This window comes from Notolepis coatsorum (genome assembly GCF_963971535.1).
Source record: "Notolepis coatsorum genome assembly, chromosome: 4".
NCBI lineage: Eukaryota > Metazoa > Chordata > Actinopteri > Aulopiformes > Paralepididae > Notolepis > Notolepis coatsorum.
The window spans coordinates 122,199,069-122,224,932 of NC_140168.1; the positions used below are offsets into that span (position 1 = coordinate 122,199,069).

The 25,864-nt window shown below is 47.8% G+C and overlaps 1 protein-coding gene and 1 pseudogene across 5 annotated transcripts in view; one reads left to right on the forward strand and one right to left on the reverse strand.

Moving 5' to 3' along the window:
- mtmr1a (myotubularin related protein 1a) overlaps window positions 1-25,864 on the forward strand; it is a 367,207-nt gene that overhangs the window by 94,052 nt on the left and 247,291 nt on the right. The window lies entirely within an intron of this gene.
- LOC311227571 (zinc-binding protein A33-like) lies at window positions 13,879-15,260 on the reverse strand (annotated as a pseudogene). The gene has a single exon. The product of its transcript is annotated as a zinc-binding protein A33-like (transcript).

Below are 25,864 nucleotides of genomic sequence, written 5' to 3' on the forward strand. Positions count from 1 at the left end.
GTGACAATTTACTCACAACAAAACATAGGTCAGGGCGAGTACATGTTGTCAAATAAATGAGGCTACCCACAGCTTCTCTGTACATTTTTACATCAGTCAATCTCTGAGCATCCTCTTGGTAGTCTAGTTTTTGATCACATGGTGTTTCCCTTGATCTACATTCTTGCATGTCAAAACATTTCAGGATATTTTCCACATAATTAAATCATTTTGAATATGGTAAATCATCCACTTCTGTATTTAAACATAGAATCCATTTCTCTATTTAAACATGGAATCCATTTCGGTATTTAAACCTGGAATCTACTCCTGTATTTAAACCTGGAGTATCCTCCTCCTGCATTTAAACCTGGAGTATCCTCCTCCTGCATTTAAGCATGTAGCCACCCTCCTTCCGTATTTAAACATGGAGTACCCTCCTTCAGTATTTAAACATATAGCTACGAACCTCACTTTGTACTTGTCGTGGCCTTCAATACCCTCCTTGATTGAATGCACCCATTTCCCTCCCACTGTCTGTCTGCCCTCTGGTAACTTGGTTAGAGTAAAGGTGTGGTTGTCCTCTAGGGACCTCATCTCCTCATCCATTGCTCTCTCCCATTTACTTGATTCAGGGGACACTATGGCCTCTTTAAAGGTCGGAGGTACCCCACTGACTACTCTGTAGCAGTAATCAATGGTGGTAAGTGTACTGTCATCCTCGTCACTTTCTCTCCGGGCATAGTCTGTCAGATACTTTGGGGGTTTGTGTTCCCTTGAGGGATACCTCCCACTGCTTGGGGCACGTGACGTCACCCTCGGGTGCTCCTCGTCATCGCCCTCTGGGGGTTGCTGACTGTCTGTCTGCACGACCGTGCTAAGTACACTGGGCTGAGGTGTTTCTGTTTCTTCACACCTTACTCTGGAGTCCAGCTCTGGCTCCTCTGTCTGTGTCTCGCTCTCACATGTTGTCTTTGTGACAAACTTGACTAGCCTGTGTTTCTGCACTCTCCCTTTACCGGGATGATAAACTAGGAAAGCGGGGCTTCCTTTGTCGTGCCCCACAAAGAGGCCTTTTTCACATCTGGACTCGAGCTTTCCTCTGTCATGCAGGTAAGCATAACACACTGATCCAAATTGGTGCATTCTAGCTAGATTACACGACTTTCCTGTTAGTGCTGTATACGGAGTGGTGCCCGTGTGCTTAATAAAGCACCTGTTTCTGGTGTAATCGGCTTCTTGCACCGCATAATGCCATAGACTCTTAGGTAAGTTACTGTCTACTAGCTTACACCTAGCCATTTCGAAAAGAGTGCGCCATTCCCTTTCTGCCACTCCGTTCTGGTGTGGGGAATATGGACATGACGTCTCGTGTCTTATCTTGTTCCTTCTCAACAGTGATTGGAGGTTCCGGTTCCGGGTCGAGAATGGGGTAGACGTCTCTGAGCCACGCTGCCACTCCCGAACTTTTATTTTACTTTAAAAAGCCTATTTTTTTTTATTTCAAGATAATTGAACCACTAACATACAACATCCATATCTCTGCCTGTATTATTCAACCCAAAAGAAAAAAAGAATAACGAGCATGATGGCTGCGCGAGTCTTGAGAATCGGGGCCGGCCCTGTGGATGGAGCTACCATGGCTGAACTAATGGAGGAACTCAAACAGGCTTTCACCACGGAGTTCAGAACGTTTACTGCCTCGCTCGAGTCTAGACTCGACGGCTTCCAACTGGCGGTCGCAGACCATACCCAACGCCTGGCCTCCGTAGAAGACGGCCTGAATATGTGGTCGGGTAGGATGGTAGAGCTGGAGGCCAGGTGCACAGCTCAGGACGAAGTCATCGACAAGCTAAAAAACAAGCTAATTGATGTCGAATCACGCAGCCGGCGTTCTAACATACGCATCCTGGGCCTGGACGAATCCCTACACAGCAACCGTCCTGGTGTCTTTTTCCCGGAGGTCCTGGTGGAGATCATGGGGAAAGATGTCCTCGCTACACCACCGGAGCTCGACCGATGCCACAGGACGCTAACACCCAAACCAGCGCCAGGCTCCAGGCCTAGGGCAGTGATCGCCCGCTTACATCACTACAAGATTAAGGAGGCTATTATCCTGGAAGCTTGCAAAAGGAGAGGGAATCTGACATACAGAGGGAAACCAGTCTCGATCTTCGAAGACTACTGCCCCGAGGTGGTCGAGCAACGATCACAATATCGAGATGTCATGGGGCCCCTGTACAAACGTGGATTTAAACCGTCGCTCCAATTCCCTGCGAAGCTGATCATCCGACCCAAGGATGGCACGAGGATGCATCTACCATCGCCCAAGGACGCCGTGGACTTCCTGAGGACCCGGCCCAGAGAAACCCCGACACCGGCTTCACCAGAGCCGGAAGCGGACCCGATGCCGGCTCCACCGAGGCCGGACGCGGACCCGATACCGGCTGCACCAGAGCCGGACGCGGACCCGATACCGGCCTCATCAGATCCAGACGCGGTAGTAGCTCTGGGCCGTTAGCATCCTGCTACGGCTATCACACAGAGAGGGGTTGCATTTAATATTTTATTACATATGTGATTATGGATGAATACTTGACTTTAGGCTTCACCTGGAAGTTTATCTTTTTCTTTTCTCTCGCTATCTGACATAAGGGGAGAAGGGGGACATTTCTGTTGTATATGACCCTTGTACTGTTGCACGAATATTGCCACGGCTGGGATGCTAGGATGCTAAGTGCTAACGTTCCATTTTGGCAGGAGCGGGACCTATTTTATTTTTTGTTTCGGATATTTCTGCCACGCTTATAACTTTTACGCGCTATACCAGCGCCCAGCCGTGTTTTGGTTCATTGCCACCGGAATGCGTTTACTGTTGCTTGCACATTGAACGAACTGGGGTCTCGTGGCTGCGCCAACCGGGCCGCGGCTATTCGAATCCCAACCGGTTCATGCGACCCGCATGGCTCCCATCAATATTTGCTGCTGACAATGTGCTCGCTGGAGCGGCAGATGACCCCCTGCACAGCGCCCTCCTCTGGCGGGGAGGCCTAATTGTATAGGGTCAAGTGACCCTATATGCGTCAGGGGAGATAACAGACCCATGGACAAGGTATCGCCCCCTCCCGGCCTGGTGGATGTACTGCACGCCTGTTCTATCGCAACATGCCTGGAAGATACCCCCCCCCCCCCTTTTACCAATAGTTCTGGGCTCCAGCCGTTGACCTTACTAATGGCTTATGGTTCAATTTGAATTTTCTTGTTTACTTTACACTTTGAGGCACTTTTGTATACAGGGGAATGTGGCAGTTGGCCACTGAGATGGTTCTACGAATGGTAGGTTTGAAGTCTCTGGGAATGTTGGTGAGTCCCTGTGATGTTGGGGAAAGACCCACTGGTTCCACACCTTTATATGTTTTTAAGGGGTTCTTAAGGGTAAAGAAATTACATTTATGAATGTATACTGTCCCCCAGGCTACTCCCCTGACTTTCTATCCAAAATATTTACTGAATTTATTGGCCTGGCCTCTGAGAATGCTTTTGTGGGCGGAGACTTTAACAGTCACCTTATACTGTCTCTTGACAAACTCCCACCCAGTCTGGCTCCCCCCTCTACGCAAGCAAAGATGCTCACCTCCCTATGCAAAGACACTGGATTCTCAGATGTCTGGAGAACCCTTTGCCCATCCAAACTGAAGTTCACCTTTTTTAGCGGCCCACACAAGAGCAACAGTAGAATAGACTATTTCTTCATCTCTTCCTCTAAGCTCTTTCTAGTATCGTCCTGCACAATCGGAAGTATCGTTTTATCGGATCACGCCCCTATATATCTGGTCTACTCCCTGTCAGAAGAGAGGGCGCTGTCGAGGCGTTGGCGCCTCAACCCATACCTCCTCAAAGATGATATGTTTGTCTCCTATTTCAAATCGGAATTTAAAGTGTTCTACTCAATTAACTCGCATTCTACGGATAACCCGTCTCTGCTCTGGGAAACATCCAAGGTCTTTTCTCGCGGACTGATTATGTCTTACGTATCATCCAAGAAACGCAAGAAAAATTAACAATGCAAACTTCTTGAATCCAAACTAGCCGACCTTGAAAATCAACATGTTTCAAACCCAGCCCCGGCTGTGCTTATAGAGTTTACGGCCACCAGAACTGCGTTAAACACTCTTCCGAATACTCTCTTAAATTTGCCAGACAGAGAATGTACGAACACAGTGACAAGCCTGGTAGGTGCCTGGCTAACTTGGCAAAAAAAAGGGCTGACACCCAAGTAATAGCCTCAATCTCGGACTCCAACGGGGTCAGGTCCTTTGACACCAAAACTATTAATAAAGAGTTTGCCTCTTTCTATGCCCAACTCTATAGGACCGAACGACCCGACGGTGCTCTCTCTGACATGCAAGCTTTTTTCGCTGACTTGCACCTCCCTAAGGTATCGAAAGATCAGAACTTGCTCCTTAACGCCCCAATTACGAAGGAAGAAGCTCTGGGCGCCCTTAAGGCTATGCCATCTGGTAAGGCTCCGGGCCTGGACGGTTTCGGATGCGAGTTCTATAAGGAATTCGGTCATATTCTTTTGGATCCCCTGCTGGCAATGCTTAATCACTCCTCTGAGGTGGGGATATTACCCCAGTCCCTACGGGAGGCTAATATTTGCTTTCTCCTTAAGAAGGGTAAATGCCCTGAAAAGTGCGCCTCCTATAGGCCTATAGCCCTACTTAATTCGGACCAAAAGTTGTATCTCCAAGATCCTGTCCATGCACCTGGAAAAAGTACTCCCTTTTATTATTAACGAAGATCAGACTGGTTTTATTAAGGGTAGGAACTCTACCGACAACATGAGATGGCTCCTTAATATCATCCAAATGACTTGGCGCGGAGAAGGCATGTAGAATGGCCCTATTTGTTTCTAACCCTTGCTGAATTTGGCCAAGGAGACACGTTTATTGACTGGGTCAAGGTTCTTTACAACTCACGGATGTCGGCGGTCCTGACTAACGGACTTAGGTCTAACAACTTTCCTCTACAACGGGGGAACCCCCAAGGGGATCCTCTTAGCCCTTTACTATTTGACATGGCCATAGAACCACTCGCGCAGGCCATAAGGCAGTCAGCCGAGATCTCAGGTATTAGAGTGGGCGAGAGGGAACACAAAATCACTCTTTACGCGGACGACGTACTGATCTTTATATCTAAACCTGACTCTTCAATTCCATGTCTAACCCGCATGATTTCCACATTTGGAACCTTCTCTGGGTACAAAATTAACTTTTCCAAATCCGAAGCAATGCCACTTGGGACACTTAAATCCATTCCGATCCTGCCCGAGCCCTTCCCATTTCGCTGGTCGCCCTCCGGCTTTGTTTACCTAGGAGTGTTTGTGACACCCACCTATGATACATTGTTTAAGGCCAACTTTCCCCCCCCTTTTAGACACCATAAGGGCAGACTTAGTTAGATGGGCCCCTTTACCGATCTCCTGGCTGGGTAGGATAGCCCTTGTCGAAATGAACGTACTCCCCAGACTATTATACCCTCTCCAAATGATCCCAGTGCTGCTGACAAACAAGGTTATCAAGGTGCTAGAAGGCTGGCTAAGCTCATTCATTTGGAATGGGAAGAAACCGCGTCTGAAAATGGCCAAATTACAGATAGATAGTGAAGATGGGGGTCTAGACCTACCTAATATTAGACATTACCAACTAGCAGCACACCTTAGGGTACTTGTCGGCTGGTTCAGATCAGACCCACTGTCAATCTGGCTGGACATTGAATCCTCGCAATCTAAGTCCCCCCTATGGAATCTATTATTTATAAAAGACTTTAAGTCTGTTAGGAAAATATGCTCCAACCCCATCACACTATGTTCCGTCAAGGCCTGGAAGACTGTCCGTAAGGTGGAGGGCCGAGCCAAGCTGACCTCTCCTCTTACCCCGATCGTAGGCAATCCTGACTTTAAGCCAAACCAAATTGGCGGCGGCTTCAAGACCTGTCATAAGCATGGCATAACTGATTTTGGCCACCTGTTTGATGGCCAGGCCCTAATGTCCTTTACACAGCTGCAGCAGCGGTATGGCCTATTGAAAGCGGAATTTTTTAGATACCTACAAATTAGGCAGTTTATCACCAAGGACACCTCGCTTTTAACTAACAGCTCCACCTCGCAGGTGGAGAAAGCCCTCTCTGTGCAGATCCCCAAAAAACAAATATCTATCTTCTATAGTACTCTGAACCTTAATTCATCTTTATCTTCCTTTGTTACTAAACAGTCCTGGGAAAAAGACCTGGACATAGAGATCACAGATGCAGACTGGCAGGATGCATGGACATACGCAAAAAAGATCTCTGTTTGCAACCGCACCAAGGCTATTCAAGTTAGAATCTTGCACCGCATTCATATTACCCCCGCCCTTAAGAGTAAAATGGATCCCAATACGTCCCCACTTTGCTTTAAATGTAAGATAGAGACTGGAAACCACGTCCACTGCTTTTGGACCTGTGTAAAGCTTCAGAGCTATTGGTTCGACATCGTAGAGGAACTATCTGACATATTTCACACCCCCATCGAGCTGGATCCCCTCTGCCTTTTACTGGGCCTCCCAGATATTCATATTGCCAATTTCAAACATAAGAGACTGTTCAATTTGTTGACATTTGCTGCTAGAAAGAACATCCTATTGTTTTGGATCAAGGATGAGGTCCCATCAAAGAGGTCATGGCACAATATCATAATGGAATGCATTCCCTGTGAGTATATCACGTGCATGCTGCATTCCAAGTTGGACACTTTTTATGAAATCTGGGACCCTTATCTGTCACATATTGGACCTTCGCTATCCACCACTGTACTCGCCGGATTTCCCCATTACCAGTAACCTCCCAATGGACCAATGCTGCCTTGTTTTGTCTGATTGTACTGGCATTGTTGCCGAGGGAACCGTAACTGATGCGAAGGTGCTTACATACTGTATACACGGACACATGCAGACGCTCACACCACACATATACGCATGCACACACATAGAACACACATTTACATTTAGTCATTTAGCTAAAAGGGCACAACTCTATCAGCTGAGCAACAATGTTCATCAAAGTGTTGAGTGCTACAGTGTAGGTTAGTTTATTAGGACAAGTGCATAACAGTACGGTTAGTTAGGGTTAGATTTTTTTTTCTCCAGATAATGGTTGAAGAAGTGCGTCTTTAGTCGACGGCGAAAGATTGGATGTGTTTCGGCTGTCCTAACGGGGGTGGGTAGTTCATTCCACCATTGTGGGGCAAGGACTGAGAATAGGCGACTTCTCTTTGATGACCCTCCCGGAGATTGGATAGGAGTAGGTCTGAGGCGGCCAGAAGATGCAGAGCGTAGGGGTCTTGAGGGTGTGTAGTTAGAGACCATTGACCGGAGGTAGGCGGGAGCGGTTCCCTTTGCCGCACGGTATGCTAGGTCGAGGGCCTTGAAGCGGATTCGTGCAGCAATGGGGAGCCAGTGCAGGTCCCTAAGAAGTGGGGTGACATGGGCCGACTTCGGTAGGTTTGAGATCAGGCGGGCCGCTGCGTTCTGAATGAGTTGAAGAGGCTTAGTGGCAGTGGCCGGGAGGCCAGCGAGCAGTGCGTTGCAGTAGTCGAGGCGGGAGATGACTGTTGATTGGACGAGGAGTTGGGTGGCTTCTTTTGTCAGGAAGGGGCGGATCCTTCTGACGTTCACACGTCACTCACACACATGCAACATGCAAGCGCAAATTACATAGGCATATCAAACATTCACACATAAAACACGTACATAGGTAAGGCACACGCACACATGGGTAGGTAGAACACACATATATATAGCACACATAGATAATGCACACACATAAGAGCCACACTTTATTTTTTTTCTTTTTTTTTGTATTTAATTTGTATTATTTTACTTTCTTGTTTGCCTGTCTTGTGCTGTTATTATTGTTGTTAGTGTTACTATTATTATTATTGTTAATGGTATTGTATTGTGATGTCTTGTTCTATGTTGGAAAATTGAAAATAAAAACATTTATAAAAAAAAAAACAGTGATTGGAACTCTGTTTGTGAACTCGGTTCCGTTGTCAGACCTCAAGCATCTTATGTTACCATAAGGGGCTACGTTTGCCAGGAATTTCTCCGTGGCCTGGAGTGTGTCACTCTTTGCTTTGAGAAAGTAAACAAACACTGCCCCTGTGCACACATCTGTAAAAGACTGTACATATCTAAAGCCTCCTATGGACTTGTTGCTTACTGGACCGGCTAGATCCGTGTTAACTAGCGCAAGTAGTACCTTTACTTTTTCTGTGGGATTTCTGTTTCTCGATTGAGTAAACTTCCCCTTTTTGCACACTACACATTCTTTGTCAGGTCTACGCTTTTCACCTTCAATGTGCATGCCTTCTGTCACTGCTTGCAGTTTCAGTAAATCCTCGTAATTACAATGACCCATAATCTCATGCCATGTCTGAATATTGTGACTGACAGTCACGTTACACATATCATTATTATCATTACACTTGTCGTTGTCATTACATTCTGTTTGCAGATAATACATTTTCTGGTACACCTTTATGTTAAACCGTGTACTGTCAGGCTCTACAAGAACATTTTCTGAAGTTGGCTGAAGGTAGAAACCATGCCTCTTGACCACATTATTGTCGCCCCATAGCCAGACTCTGTCAACAGGTTATGGGCCCAGATCACACAGGGGCAAAATAATAAGGGTAGCAAGTTTAGCTGAAGTATAGGCTAGGTTAACACCGGGAGTACCGCGTGGCTAGACGCTAGGCCAACAAGAGCTAAAGCTACGCCTACCACCAAACAAGAGGATGGTGACCAAGGGAAGGAGCAAATGGCCCTCATTCAATGGAAAGGCAGAGGACTACGAGCTCTGGGAAGAGCACATGTTATGCTGCATCATGCACAGTGTGGGACTGAAGACGACGATCTTGACGGCCCCCACGGGAGACCTGACGGCGGAAGCACTGGACGACAAGCGTAATGCAGACGCATACTGTGAGTTAGCACCACTGCTCGACGACACAAGCTTGGGGCTGATATTCCGCGACACTAAAAGACAAAGGCCGAGAAAGCCTGGGGGTGTTGAGAGAACATTACATCGGGCAAGGAAGACCCCGAGTCGTGGCCCTCTACATAACACTAACAGCACTGAAGAAGGGGCACACCGAGACTGTGACCGAATACGTCATCAGAGCTGAGCAGATCATGACATGGCATTGAAGAGTACAGGAGAAGCACCAAGTGATGGGCTAATGATGGCGATGGTGATGAGAGGACTACCGGAGCTGTACAAACCGTTCACACTCCTGGTAACACACGGTTCAGCGGACATGACGCTGGGAAAGTTCAAGGCCAAGTTACGAAACTTCGAGGCCTCAGAAGATACCCACCCAGCCGCCGTGGAGGCGGGAGAGAGGGTGCTGAAGGCCCGAGCGACGCCGAGGGAGAAGACCAGGCCCACGGCGGAGCTGGCGTGTCGGCGATGCGGAGAGAAAGGCCATCGGAGAGGCGACTGCACAAAGACTGTCTGGTGTAGCTTCTGCAAATCCACAGGGCACACAGACAGAGCGTGCATGAAGAAACACGACCAGAGCGCGCGATACGCGCATGGACAAGATGCCGGCCATGGACGAGACGGCGGCTACGGACAAGATGGCGGCTGTGGACAAGATGGCGGCAGCGGACAAGATGGCGGCGGCGGTCGACGTGAGACGGATCGAGACGACGCCCGGAGAGTAACGTGACAAGAAGATTTCGCTTTTGGGGCGCGGAAAGCGTGTGTTGCCAGGCCGGCGCAGCTGCAGCAGGCCCAGAGGAAGGGACTGATCGTGGACACAGGTGCGTCGTCCCACGTCATCAACGACAGGAGCCGGTTCAAGAACTTTGACAACACTTTCCACCCGGAGAGACACAGCATGGAGCTGGCAGACGGGAAGCGCACCTACGGGTTGGCGCAAGAGAGAGGAGACGCACAGGTATGCCTCACAGACAGTGGGGGGCGCCGGTGTACAGTGACGTTAAAGAACGCTCTCTACGTACCATCGTTCCCACAAGGACTATTCTCTGTAATAGCTGCTACTGCAAACGGTGCCAAAGTATTCTTCGATAAAGGTAAACATTTTCTTGTAGAGCCTGACGGTACACGGTTTAACATAAAGATGTACCAGAGAATATATTATCTGCAAACAGAGTGTAATGACAACGACAAGTGTAATGATAATAATGATATGTGTAGCGTGACGGTCAGTCACGATATTCAGACATGGCATGAGATTATGGGTCATTGTAATTACGAGGATTTACTGAAACTGCAAGCAGTGACAGAAGGTATGCACATTGAAGGTGAAAAGCGTAGACCTGAAAAAGAATGTGTAGTGTGCAAAATGGGGACGTTTACTCAATCGAGAAACAGAAATCCCACAGAAAAAGTAAAGGTACCACTTGCGCTAGTTAACACGGATCTAGCCGGTCCAGTAAGCGACGAGTCCATAGGAGGCTTTAGATATGTACAGTCTTTTACAGATGTGTGCACAGGGGCAGTGTTTGTTTACTTTCTCAAAGCAAAGGGTGACACACTCCAGGCCACAGAGAAATTCCTGGCAGACGTAGCCCCTTATGGTAACGTAAGATGCTTGAGGTCCGACAACGGAACCGAGTTCACAAACAGAGAGTTCCAATCACTGTTGAGAAGGAACAAGATAAGACACGAGACGTCATGTCCATATTCCCCACACCAGAACGGAGTGGCAGGGAGGGAATGGCGCACTCTTTTCGAAATGGCTAGGTGTAAGCTAGTAGACAGTAACTTACCTAAGAGTCTATGGCATTATGCGGTGCAAGAAGCCGCTTACACCAGAAACAGGTGCTTTAATAAGCACACGGCCACGGGCACCACCCCGTATACAGCACTGACAGGAAAGAAGTGTAATCTAGCTAGAATGCACCAATTTGGATCAGTGTGTCATGCTTACCTGCAGGACAGAGGAAAGCTCGAGTCCAGATGTGAAAAAGGACTCTTTGTAGGGCACGACAAAGGGAGCCCCGCTTTCCTAGTTTATCATCCCGGTAAAGGGAGAGTGCAGAAACACAGGCTAGTCAAGTTTGTCACAAAGACAACATGTGAGAGCGAGACACAGACAGAGGAGCCAGAGCTGGACTCCAGAGTAAGGTGTGAAGAAACAGAGACACCTCAGCCCAGTGTACTTAGCACGGTCGTGCAGACAGACAGCCAGCAACCCCCAGAGGGCGATGACGAGGAGCACCCGAGGGTGACGTCACGTGCCCCAAGCAGTGGGGGGTATCCCTCAAGGGAACACAAACCCCCAAAGTATCTGACAGACTATGCCCGGAGAGAAAGTGACGAGGATGACAGTACACTTACCACCATTGATTACTGCTACAGAGTAGTCAGTGGGGTACCTCCGACCTTTAAAGAGGCCATAGTGTCCCCTGAATCAAGTAAATAGGAGAGAGCAATGGATGAGGAGATGAGGTCCCTAGAGGACAACCACACCTTTACTCTAACCAAGTTACCAGAGGGCAGACAGACAGTGGGAGGGAAATGGGTGCATTCAATCAAGGAGGGTATTGAAGACCACGACAAGTACAAAGTAAGGTTCGTAGCTAATTGCATAAGTGCTGAAGGAGGGTACTCCATGTTTAAATACGGAAGGAGGGTGGCTACACTGCTTAAATGCAGGAGGAGGATACTCCAGGTTTAAATACAGAAGGAGTAGAATCCAGGTTTAAATACCTGACCTATGTTTTGTAGTGAGTAAATTGTCACAGCATTTAGCTGACCCCACAGAGGAGCATTGGATTACAGCAAAACATGTTTTTCGTTATCTCAAAGGTACAGCAGATAAACAGCTGTGTTTCAGAAAGAAGCAGCCCACAGGGGCACTATCAACTGCTCGAAATGATGGACACCTATATATATATGAAGACTGTTGTTTATGAGGACAACCAGGGAACCATTGCGATTGCTAGAAACCCTGTGTGCCGACATAGATGTAAACATGTCGATATAAAATATCATTTCATCAGATCTGTCATCAGAGAAGAAAGAATGACACTGATTTATTGTCCAATGGACGACATGGTAGCAGACAGTATGAGGAAACCTGTTTCCAAACTGAAATTGAAGAGATTTGCAGAGGTCATGTTTGGTGTGTAAATATTGACTGCCATATTCTTTTTGATGTTCTGAATTGTATTATTTTCTTTGTAAATTGTTTTTGAAGAAGTTATACAGTGTGCTGCTATACAACCCTAAGTGGGAGTGTTAAAGTTAGAGGTTCTATGTAGGATTGCAAGTAACTGTCTAACTGTATTTAACTGTTTCCACTGACTGTACATAACTGTTTCCACTAGAGGGCGCTATAGGCGGAGCCACTAATGCTACCACCAGGTGGAGAGTATTTAAAGAGATGTCTCCTCCCCCTCTACCTCTTTCCCACCTGCCTCTCACGGAGAGAACTCATGTGCTGCTGCTTTACCATGAAAATAATAAACCACGCTGATTAATATCTGAAGGTAGAAACCATGCCTCTTGACCACATTATTGTCGCCCCATAGCCAGACTCTGTCAACAGCCTCCAATGCTTATTAGTGTGTAGTGTGTGACCAGAGAGAGAGAGAGAGAGAGAGAGAGAGAGAGAGAGAGAGAGAGAGAGAGTTATCCAACTTGTTTGACTGCGTCACCCTCTGTCACAGTGATCTCCTGGTTGTTCCCCACCTATAGGTTATCTAACCATCACGCCGCCGCAACTAGAGACACTGGCCTGCCCTGCTTCTAAGTTCAGTGGCCTGACTGCGGGGCAAAACATAAACAAGAACTAATCTGTGCAACTCCGGGTTCTCCCGATGGCCAGTCGGGGCCTGCCCAAGGGGATTAATAAAGGATCATCTTATCGTATCTTATGTTATCTTAAAAGACAATAAAAGTAGTGCAATGTAGAAAGTACAGACATAAGAATAGGCATAAAATAAGTACAATAAGTACAGTGTTGCTCGAAAGCATGTGAACACCCCCCCCCCCCCCCCCCCCCCCGGAACAGCCAGTCCCCCCAAACACCCCACACATCAACCCCCACCCCACCACATCCCCATCCAAGACACACCCCCTGATAAAGCACGTCATGACCAAAGAAAAACACAATATTATAACATGTCTGCCGGTCCGTCCTGCATATACTGTAACATGACGTTAAATTATGCAGATCAGCACAAATTAAAAGATGAGTGAACTGAACTCTCCCCTCTCTCTCTCTTTCTGTCTCCCTCTCTCTGTGTCTCTCTCCCTCTCTTTCTCTCTCTTTCTGTCTCCCTCTCCCTTTCTGTGTCTCTCTCTCTCTCTCTTTCGGTCTCCCTCTCTCTGTGTCTCTCTCCCTCTCTTTCTCTCTCTTTCTGTCTCCCTCTCTGTGTCTCTCTGTGTCTCTCTGTCTCCCGCTCTCTCTCTCTCTCTCTCTCTCTCCTCTCTCTCTCTCTCTCTCTTCTCTCTCTCTCTCTCTCTCTCTCTCTCTCTCTCTCTCTCTCTCTCTCTCTCTCTCTCTCTCTCTCTCTGTGTGTCTCTCTGTCTCTCTCTCTCTCTCTCTCTCTCTCTCGCTCTCTCTCTCTCTCTCTCTCTCTCTCTCTCTCTCTCTCTCTCTCTCTCTCTCTCTCTCTCTCATACACATACACACACATGTAGTCGAGCTAGATTTTCTATTTCTTTTTCTTTGTTTCAAATGACTAGCATGTGGTTGGCTAATCTAATTTATGCCAGCTACCCTGTGCAACAGGGTTTTATACAAACACACCACACACACACCTCACTGTCATGACTGACATCACAGTGAGAGACACCTCTGAGGGGCAGATGTTTATATCAGGGTTTTTTGGCATCACCAGCCGGTCCTATTTCGAAGAATGGGTAGAGTTTCTCAGTGAAGGTGTGTTTGATGAGTGCAGATGTGAGTCATGTCTTCAGGGTCGTAGAAGGACAGCTTCCCCCCGTCATAGTCCAGCTGTACTCTGACCCTCTGGGGCTCCTCTTCACTGTGACGAACACCAGACCATTAGAGTACTTACCACTCCAATAACATAGAGCACAGATACCATGTTGTGGTGTTATCTCTAGCCCCTCTCTGTCATGTGACTCTTTAGCTACACCTATATTCCAGTGAGGATAGTCTCCCACCTCCACCTCCCAGCTGTGTTCTCCTGAGCTGAAGCTCTCAGAACCCAGAACAATGTTATACTTAATGTTCCTCTCTGGGTTGTCAGGGAGCTGCTGCCATGTGTGTGTGTGTCTCACACTGGTCATATCATCAGATATAGAGAGGCAGGGATGTGCAGTGTTTGGGTCCAGAGTGACCGGAGTGAACTTGACCTTCTCCTTCATCTTCTCCCAGACTCTGAAGGTCAGGTTGCCCAGGTGTTTGGCCTCGTCTATCAGCGCTCCTGAGACCAGCTGTGGACGAGGCAGGTTGCACCGAGCTCCGTTCAGCGTGGTCTTGTAGTTCTGCAGGAAGGAGGACGTCTTCAGCTCTCAGCTCCCGCTCTACGACTCCGATCGTGTCTGAAAGGGTTGACATCTCTCTCTCCAGCCCCTCAAACCTCTCCTTCATCGGCTGACTCTTCTGCTCCTCTTCCTCCTTCAGTGCAGCTACCCTGGCCCCCTCTTCCTCGTGGGAGAAACTGGTGAAGCTTCTTAAACTCCTCCTTAATCTGCTTCTCTGTGTGCAGGGGTCTGGACCTTTAAGTGTTCTGCTGTGCGGTCGCATTTTTGTTTGATTTCATTAAAGACCTTTAGTTTGTCACGCAAGGTCTTCAGTTGAGCCTGGAGCTTCTTCTTGTGGTCCTCCGAAGCTTCATCTATGGGACAGCAGTTGTGGCTCTTGTGTTTTCTGGAGGCCTGACACACCACACAGATGGGCTGGAGGTCATCCAGACAGAAGAGCTTGAGTTTCTCACCGTGCAGACTGCAGAGCACCTCTGGACCTGCTGAGCTCCCTGGCTTCTCTCCCTGAAGGCCTCACACAGGTTCTTCAAAGTAAAGTTACGAGGAGGATCTGAACTTGAAGAGACTTCCCTACAATATGGACAGTCCTTGTCTTCTCTGTCTCTCCAGTATTCCTGCAGACAGGCGTTACAGAGGCTGTGGCCACACGACATGACGACAGGATCTGTGTAGATGTCATGGCACACGATACAAGACAGATCCTCTTCACAATGAGACGAAGCCATTTAGTCTCTCAGTAACACTCCCTCCTCTGGAATGCTCCCTGAAGTTTACGTTCACTTTTAATGACAATTGTTATAAACTTACTTAGATTCAGTCAGCCAGCTGGTAGAAGTCACTGTTTGATCACTATTCCTTCCTGTGTTTGTCTAAAGCTAGTCCTACTCCTTCAGTACGAGCTGTGGTTTTTATCTGGAGTCTTTTACAGCAGGTGTGTGGTATCTCAGTGGCGGTCGAAGAAGAGTGTAGCAACTCCGGTGTTTATTTCCTGTATATCGAGTCAGACAAGAGGTGGAGCTTTGACAGAACAGGAGACTGTAGTGGGGTTAGGAAAGATTAAAGGTGCAGTAAGTGGTATTTTTTTGTTTGTTAAAATAATAGCTCTACCTGTTAAAATAAGTGGTCTATATAATATAATATAATATAATATAATGTAATATAATGTAATATAATATAATAATAAAAAAAAATATTATAATATAATATAATATAATTTAATATAGTATAATATAATATAATAATAATAATAATAATAATAATAATAATAATAATAATAATAATAATAATAATAATAATAATAATAATAATAATAATAATAATAATAATAATAATAATAATAATAATAATAATAATAATAATAATAATAATAATAATAATAATAATAATAATAATAATAATCAGTGAGTAATTGAATCCTGATTATCAGTATCTCTGCACTGCTGTGAAGACACTAATTCACTTGCAGGTGTCATCAAGGGCCACCAGGGGGTGATGTTGCACAGAAGATTCTTGCAGTAGTAGGGGAACAATCTGGAGTGTGGAGAGCTATTCCAATGGGACATTGTTACAAAGGGTCAGATTAAACCGAATATATATATTTATTGCCTGAGATCCCATGTATAATATTTGTATATCGTTTTGATATCCCTTGTATATTCATTGTACATATACACGGAATATCCCTTTACCTGGTACAGGACAGACCATAATATTCGTTCTCCTATTGGAAGCGATCCCCTTGGCGCCAGTGACTTACCCCCTAGAGCTGACTTGAAAGCTACCGACATGACTTGTCTTAACATGCCCGCTTCTGCCCATGAATACGGCTACCGAAAGCAGAGCGGCACTATTTGTCCACCGTACGTATAAATATGACCAGCGAATACAGAACTTCCCTTTTCAGTTCGCCTTCAGTTCAGTCTGGTTCAGTTACCAAGTAAAGCCTTACCCACTACGCAACATGCGGTACAGCAGGGCTCGTATTGCCTCAAATAGAGTCGTGTTTATCCTACTACGTTTGTTTAACGTATCGTTCGCTACTTACTAGTAAAAGCCTTCATTACGAGTCAAAGACCACGTGGAGTGAGTAATTGTGCGTCTACATAGAGCACTTATTGCCGCGTGCTAATAGGATAGTAACGTCACGTTCAACCGTGGACCACCGCGCACCACGGAGGATACCTACATCGGCGCCAGCAGAGCCACCTTCCGGCAGGATTATTGCTTTTGACTGTGGCTGCTGGAGCAGAGAACCGTCTACACCCACTGCTGTGGGATCTACACCTGCCAGTGAGGACATCACTCGAGCCCGTCTCTGTCGGAGCAGAGACTCCACGGCTTCCCCCCTGTGCTGCTGCATACTGGAATTACAGCGGCTGCTTTTCCCCGCGGAGCAGGGAGTAATACACCGTCTCCAGGTGCCTTGCTGAAGCCCTGTGGAACCCTTGACTTTCATAGAGCATTGCCTCCCCCTGCTGGCTTACAACCGGTAGTACACCCCTTCCCAGAGTACAATAGAGAATTCCTAATATTCAGTATTGACTTGCCTACGCACATTCTTTGCCTTACAAGTGCATTCAAATGATAAATGTAATAATACCTTTTGATGTAATAAATATTCTAAACGAGTATTTGTGTGGAAACCGTGTTATTGTGGAGAAGTTATCATCATATACCTGTGTACGGTATTGGCCAGTAATGTACATAAGACGGTAGTAGTTTAATGATACTAATACTTGATTAATACAGTCAGGAATTGTACCCCTCAGTTACAATTGGTCCTTCGAGCCGGAGATAATAATTAGCGTAATATTAATATAATATTATATTGACATGGCCGATGACGAACACTCCACAAACGGTTCTCCTAAGCTAGATCGCCCGCAGCGCAGACGGCAGCCTACCTCCCTATCTAGAGGCATACTCTGTCAGTCCAATACCTAGCTTTAAAGGGACATTAAATACGGATAAAATAACTAAAGCGGATAGTAAAATTATGTCCGACCCTACCAACCAGGCTACCCCGCCAACAGAGGCCCTAGTGGGTTCTAATGTAACTGACCAAGCTCACGGTGGGGACCAGGAGGGAACTGACACGACTTTATCCCCCGACCAACGCCGACGAGGTAGTCCCCGGAGCGCTCCAGGATAAAGAAAGCCCTCCCGGGATGGAACCCGACCCACCACAAGAAGAGACGCGCACCCAGGAGATGGATCTCCTCGGTACGCAACAGGAGAACGGATCTCCAACAAGTACTGCCGGGAGCCGATCGCCCCGAACGGCGTCTTCCCCCAGCGCGGCGGACAAGATGCTGGCGCAAGCACTCATCGCCACCCTGGCAGCCTCCACCGAACGCGATCGACTTCAAGCGCCAACAGACGCGCGAGCGCGAACATTTTGCAGGTCGAGCGAGAGCGCTTCCAGGCGCAACAAAGGAGTGAAGACGACCGCATAAGACTGGAGACCAGACGCCTCCAGACAGAAGAGAACATTGAGAGAAGCCGCGCCGATGCACAGCACGCCGCCGCCAATGCACAGCACTCCGCCGCCAATGCCCAGCGCGACGTCGCAAATGCCCAGCGCGACGCCGCCAACGCACAGCGCGACGCTGCCCAGGCCAGCGCCAATGCGCAGCGCGACGTCGCCAATGCCCAGCGCGAAGCAGCGCGCGACGCAGCCCATGCCCAGCGCGAGGCAGAGGCGCGACCGGCTGCAGGCAGAGCTGATGGACAAACTGGTTGCCATGGCGACACCCCCTCACTCCACACGGAGCTCTCAGAGATCGTCAAGACATGGGTCTAGGACACATTCCCCTACCCGACGAAGCGACCCGGGACCCCGCCAACAGGAGGATCCTGTCCACGTCTCCGAACCCCCTCCCCGGCCGGTCCATACGAGACCCAGCAACCGGGAAGAACCAAACCACGCCGAGAGACTGAACAGAAAGACTCCAGGTCCTAGCAGAGGAAGAGGAGGAGGAAGAGGAGGAATGTCAAGCCGACCAGCAGCAACGTACTCTGGCCCAGGAGGCCCAGTACAGCCCCGACCAGCAGCAACGTACTCTGGACCAGGAGGTCCAGTACAGCCCAGAAGTCAGCCCCGAGGCCCTGCGCTACAAACCCCAGACTCAACTCACGGGTGAGTTTGACGCACCGCCAGCCCCGAGGGACAGCACCTGGGTACCCGACCTTCGGTACCCACCAAGTACCAGCCCAAGACGACACGCACGGGGAGACTCGCCTAGGAGGCCTCTTCCCCAACGCTCACCGATGTGCCAGTCATCCATGGCATCGTACCTTGGCGCACCGACGTTTCCAGACTTCACCCATGAGAACCGAGCACAGTACACGGAACTACGGATGTGCTTAGAGACAATGATGGTTGATGTAGCTGATGAACGCCACAAGTATGCTACGCTATTGAAGCACCTCAAGGTGCCCCGAGCGCACAATATAGCGCTGGCCTATGCCAACTCTACTACCCCATACACAGCGGCTCTAGCAGCACTCGACCAACGGTATGGACGCGTATGGGACTACGTGATACAGGAGATAAGAGACATTGACCGTCTCCCCCCAGCCAGAGACAACAGAGCGCTAGATGACCTGTCTATAAAAGTACAGTCCCTGGTAGGGATGCTGGGGTCCCAAAAGGAAAAGGGTATCTACGAACTGTACGCTAACTCCAACGTAGAGAGGATATTAGAGAAGCTCCCCCCCGCCCGACAAGAGCGCTTCAGGCGGCTGAGAGACTACCGCGACCCCAACGGTCCAGAGGCATCCCTCCTAGACCTATCTGAGTTCCTCGCCAGGGAGGTCAGTAGCCTACGACTCGACACGTTCGTATGGAGTGGACCAAGCCCAAGACTCGGACCTCGGGGACAAACGGATAACCGCCGGTTGGTGACCGTTATGCACCAAGCCGAATCAGTACCACACAAGAACCACAACACCCCCTCGACGAAAGAGGACCAGTGGAAGATTGAGTGCCAGTACTGTGAGGGAGAACATCGGCTGTATCAGTGCGAAGATTTCAAGAAGCTGACCACGGATGATGTGAGTCAGTGGGTCAAGGACCACCGCCGCTGCTTCCGCTGCGCGCGCAGCCACCTAGCAGCTGAGTGCCGCTTGAAGAAGAAGTGCAGCAGGTGCGGTGGCACCCACTTGGAGGTCCTGCATGACATCAACAGGCGTCAGCCAGGACAACAGAGTGGGCCCGTCGCGGTGATGTACCATGCCGAGGCGGTGGCACCAGCACCAAAGTTCCACCAGACCGCTCCCTGGTGTCCCGACTGCTACGGCAGACACTGGGAGCCACGGTGCGACTCGCACCATATAGATTCTACATCACCACCCACAGGAGTGCTCCACATTGACCAGCATAGCGGGACCCCCCGTGTGCTCCTCAAAGTGGTCAGAGTGCTCCTGAGCTACGAGGACAAGGTCCTGGACACTTACGCCGTCCTGGACGATGGGTCTGAAAATAATCTCCTCCTCGCTTCCGCAGCAGCCCAGTTGGGCCTGCGAGGTGTCAAAGATACAATGACCATACGCACCATCAGAAGGGACCAGAAGACCATAAAGGGTGAAAGGGTCTCCTTCAAGATAGCAGCGGTGGACCAGCCCGAGAAGCAGTATAGTATAACTAACGTCTTCACCAGCCACGACATAGGCTTGTCTCAGTACACCTACCCCATCCCACAGCTGATGGCTAAGTATGTGCACCTACGTCAACTACCTATACCGCTTATCGACGGCGCCACACCGACCCTGCTCATCGGCTCCGACCACGCGGACCTCATTCTCCCAATTGAGGCGGCCCACGTCGGACCCAAAGGATGCCCAGTCGCGGTTCAGACCCGACTGGGATGGACGCTCCAGGGCCCCCTCTACGGACTTGACAGTCAACCCACGTCTACACGCTGCCTACACACAGAGGCGAGCGACACCGGCCTCTCCCCCGTACAGCAGAGGCTATTGACATTAAGCGAGAGGCCCGTGAGAGAACCGTGGGTACCAGAGGGAGTTCGGAACTCCACCCCCCTCAGCTGCGCTCCAGACGTGGCTGACATCGAACCCAGCACCCCAAGCGACTCCTTGACGGGGCGGCCGGGACCGGCCCCTCCTCAGATGGGGTACAGAGCAAACAAGAGAAACAGACGGAGGAGGAGAAAGCACAGCCAAGCACAGATCAAAGCAGTCTCAGGCCCGCTTCCTCCTAAGCCCCCCTTCATCCCGTCCAGTCGTCATGACCATAGACCAGTCACTACCCCGAGCTGCGTGGCCGGCCGGCCGCGTAAGCAAAGTGACCACTGGTGCCGACGGAAGGGTCAGAGTGGCAGAAGCGCTCGGCCAAGGGCGGACCTACAACCGACCCGTGGCGAAGCTGATAGAGTCGCCAAGGCTCCCCGACTCGCTTAATGACGACCATGACCCATGACTTTGTGAACTGACCGACCCCCTCACAACGGACATTGAGTAGTGGACAGTGCGGTTAATCTGTCTCTGCTTAGCTAATTAGGTGGGACTAATTAGGGGGCGGCTGTTACAAAGGGTCAGATTAAACCGAATATATATATTTATTGCCTGAGATCCCATGTATAATATTTGTATATCGTTTGATATCCCTTGTATATTCTTTGTACATATACACGGAATATCCCTTTACCTGGTACAGGACAGACCATAATATTCGTTCTCCTATTGGAAGCGATCCCCTAGGCGCCAGTGACTTACCCCCTAGAGCTGACTTGAAAGCTACCGACATGACTTGTCTTAACATGCCCGCTTCTGCCCATGAATACGGCTACCGAAAGCAGAGCGGCACTATTTGTCCACCGTACGTATAAATATGACCAGCGAATACAGAACTTCCCTTTTCAGTTCGCCTTCAGTTCAGTCTGGTTCAGTTACCAAGTAAAGCCTTACCCACTACGCAACGTGCGGTACAGCAGGGCTCGTATTGCCTCAAATAGAGTTGTGTTTATCCTACTACGTTTGTTTAACGTATCGTTCGCTACTTACTAGTAAAAGCCTTCATTACGAGTCAAAGACTCGTAAGTGCTACATAGAGCACTTATTGCCGCGTGCTAATAGGATAGTAACGTCACGTTCAACCGTGGACCACCGTGCACCACGGAGGATACCTACATCGGCGCCAGCAGAGCCACCTTCCGGCAGGATTATTGCTTTTGACTGTGGCTGCTGGAGCAGAGAACCGTCTACACCCACTGCTGTGGGATCTACACCTGCCAGTGAGGACATCACTCGAGGCCCCGTCTCTGTCGGAGCAGAGACTCCACGGCTTCCCCCTGTGCTGCTGCATACTGGAATTACAGCGGCTGCTTTTCCCGCGTCAGGAGCAGGAGTAATACACCGTCTCCAGGTGCCTTGCTGAAGCCCTGTGGACCCTTGACTTTCATAGAGCATTGCCTCCCCCTGCTGGCTTACAACCGGTAGTACACCCCTTCCCAGAGTACAATAGAGAATTCCTAATATTCAGTATTGACTTGCCTACGCACATTCTTTGCCTTACAAGTGCATTCAAATGATAAATGTAATAATACCTTTTGATGTAATAAATATTCTAAACGAGTATTTGTGTGGAAAACCGTGTTATTGTGGAGAAGTTATCATCATATACCTGTGTACGGTATTGGCCAGTATGTACATAAGACGGTAGTAGTTTAATGATACTAATACTTGATTAATACAGTCAGGGAATTGTACCCCTCAGTTACAGACATTGTGTTGATATTCTATTTCCAAGACACAATAGAGGATACATGTTTCTCCCACAGAGTAACAAATGGTTGTATCTTGAATCTTACGCCTAGTAAATGCAGCATAATGGTCCGTCCTGATTTTGAGAATGAGAATGAGATTGGCACGTGACGTTTCTGAAAATGGAAACGTTAAGTGGAATTGCGTTGATGATGGGAAGTGGCTTGGACCCAAGTTTATTTCCTGTCGAGGCGTACATAATGCTTGCACAGCACAGGAAATATACTTGAGTACATTTAGAGAAACTGTCTATACATTTACAGTCCCTAAGTGATGGTTTCCATGGCGTTTGCCTTCTCCCATGACCTGCCAGCAGGCCTTAGATCTGAGCAAACTGGATAGTTGAAGTAACATGGTTGAGGGTTCTAGCCCTAACTGAGACGAACCTAGAGCTCGAGGTGTAATGGAATAGAGGCCTTGTGGAGAATGTTTACAATGCCCATTTTTACCTATATAGCCTCGCGAGCCGAAAGAACTCTTGCATGATTTCACAATGCTTCCATGTTGGAAGAAACGGCGGTCGCTATGTGCAAAACAATCATATACTGTATGAGAATGATCAACTATTTTATATTTGGATCTTATAAACAAGTCATGTTGGAACAGTAATATCATGTTTTCCCAGTGTTGTACCTGCTCTACCACAGCATAGTGGTGAATGCAAACGACTAAATGCATAGAAATTGGCCTTTTCTTTTCAAAGTGGTCACCAATGGTTACAAGTAGCCATGTTGGAAGGAAAGAGAGCCACACACAAGCGTTCCACGCAAGGCCTCTGTGGGCCAATAACCAACGGGGAAAGTTATTAAATATATAAGCTGCATCATAATGTGTTTATCTGATATATTCATCTATAAATGTTACATTTTGTGCACAAATGCAGTGGTGTGGGGCTTTAATTGTATACATTGAGTTATTGCAGACTGAGACAATTCCTTAAAACTTTTTTTTTTATGATGCATCAAATGTTTACATAAATAATAAAGGATTTTCACAGAATGTTTAGAATGGAAGAAACAACAGTTGCTATGTGTTGATAACAAATATGGATGTCCGATATTATTGGCCTACCGATATTATCGGCCGATATCGGCATAAAATGTGATATCGGAAAATATCGGTATCGATTTTCAAAAAAATAATTGTTTTTGTTTTTTACATTTCTATAGAAATTCTACAGTAATATCATGCTCTATAGTGTTTAAACCTGCTTCTACTGTACAGTAATATCATGCTCTATAGTGTTTAACCTGCTCTACTGTACAGTAATATCATGCTCTATAGTGTTTAACCTGCTCTACTGTACAGTAATATCATGCTCTATAGTGTTTAACCTGCTCTACTGTACAGTAATATCATGCTCTATAGTGTTTAACCTGCTCTACTGTACAGTAATATCATGCTCTATAGTGTTTAACCTGCTCTACTGTACAGTAATATCATGCTCTATAGTGTTTAACCTGCTCTACTGTACAGTAATATCATGCTCTATAGTGTTTAACCTGCTCTACTGTACAGTAATATCATGCTCTATAGTGTTAACCTGCTCTACTGTACAGTAATATCATGCTCTATTAGGGGACTATTGTCCTCTTCAAAAACACCATACAAATATTATATGTGAAATAATTTACCACTTTTTCTTTCAGAAATCTTTTATTCAGTCCTGATCATAACCACCACATATTCAATACATTTTAACCATTTAAATGCCAGTGTGTGTGATGGCATCACAAATTATTGTAAACAAATGAAAACACATAAAAAGTGAAATATTTTCAATATATCAAATGCAAAGTAGATTTTTCTGGGAGGGATTATTACAGGCATGTGTCATGATTAGCAACAACACTGATTTTGATGGCTTTTTTGTTTTTTTGTAATAGTCCCCCGCCTCCACCAATCACATGTGCCTCCCTTTGTGTGTGTGTAAGGAGAGAGAGAGGAGAGAGAGAGAGAGAGAGAGAGAGAGAGAGGAGAGAGAGAGAGAGAGAGAGAGAGAGAGAGAGAGAGATTACAGAGAGAGAGGAGAGAGAGAGATGAGAGAGAGAGAGAGATGAGAGAGAGGAGAGAGACGCGGGAGAGAGAAGAGGAGACGAGAGAGAGAGTGAGGCGAGAAGGATGAGGACGCAGTTATCCAACCTGTTTGACTGCATCTACCTCTGTCCCAGTGATCTCCTGGCTAGTTCCCCACCTATAGGTTATCTAACCATCACGCCGCCGCCCGCAACTAGAGACACTGGCCTGGCGTTGCTTCTAAGTTCAGTGGCCTGACTGCGGGCAAAACATAAACAAGAACTAATCTGTGCAAACTCCGGGTTCTCCCGATGGCCAGTCGGGGGAGGAGCCCAAGGGGATTAATAAAGGATCATCTTATCGTATCTTATGTTTATCTTAAAAGACAATAAAAGTAGTGGCAATGTAGAAAGTACAGACATAAGAATAGGCATAAAATAAGTACAATAAGTACAGTGTTGCTCGAAAGCATGTGAACCCCCCCCCCCCCCCCCCCGGAACAGCCAGTCCCCCAAACACCCCACACATCAACCCCCACCACATCCCCATCCAAGACCACACCCCCTGATAAAGCACGTCATGACCAAAGAAAAACACAATATAACATGTCTGCCGGTCCGTCCTGCATAATATACTGTAACATGACGTTAAATTATGCAGATCAGCACAAATTAAAAGATGAGTGAACTGAACTCTCCCCTCTCTCTCTCTTTCTGTCTCCCTCTCTCTGTGTCTCTCTCCCTCTTTCTCTCTCTCTTCTTCTGTCGTCCCTCTCCCTTTCTGGTGTCTCTTCTCTCTCTCTCTCTCTCTCTTTCCGGTCTCCCTCTCTCTATGTCTCTCTCCCTCTCTCTCTTCTCTCTCTTTCTGTCTCCCTCTCTGTGTCTCTCTGTCTCTCCCGCTCGCTCTCTCTCTCTCTCTCTCTCTCTCTCTCTCTCTCTCTCTCTCTCTCTCTCTCTCTCTCTCCTCTCATCTCTCTCTCATACACATACATTACACACACATGTAGTCGAGCTACATTTTCTATTTATTTTTCTTTGTTTCAAATGACTAGCATGTGGTTGGCTAATCTAATCTAGCTTTATGCCAGCTACCCTGTGCAACAGGGTTTTATACAAAACACACACACACACCTCACTGTCATGACTACATCACAGTGAGAGACACCTCTGAGGGGCAGATGTTTATATCAGGGTGTTTGGCATCACCAGCCCGTCCTATATAGAATAATGGGTAGAGTTTCTCAGTGAAGGTGTGTTGATGAGTGTAGATGTGAGTCATGTCTTCAGGGTCGTAGAAGGACAGCTTCCCCCCGTCATAGTCCAGCTGTACTCTGACCCTCTGGAGGCTCCTCTTCACTGTGAGGATCTGACTAAGACCATTATAGTACTTACCTCTCTGATAACATAGAGCACAGATACCATGTTGTAGTAATGCCTGTAGCTCATCTCTCTTGTTGACAAATGACTCTTTAGCTACACCTATATTCCAGTGAGGATAGTCTCCCACCTCCACCTCCCAGCTGTGTTCTCCTGAGCTGAAGCTCTCAGAACCC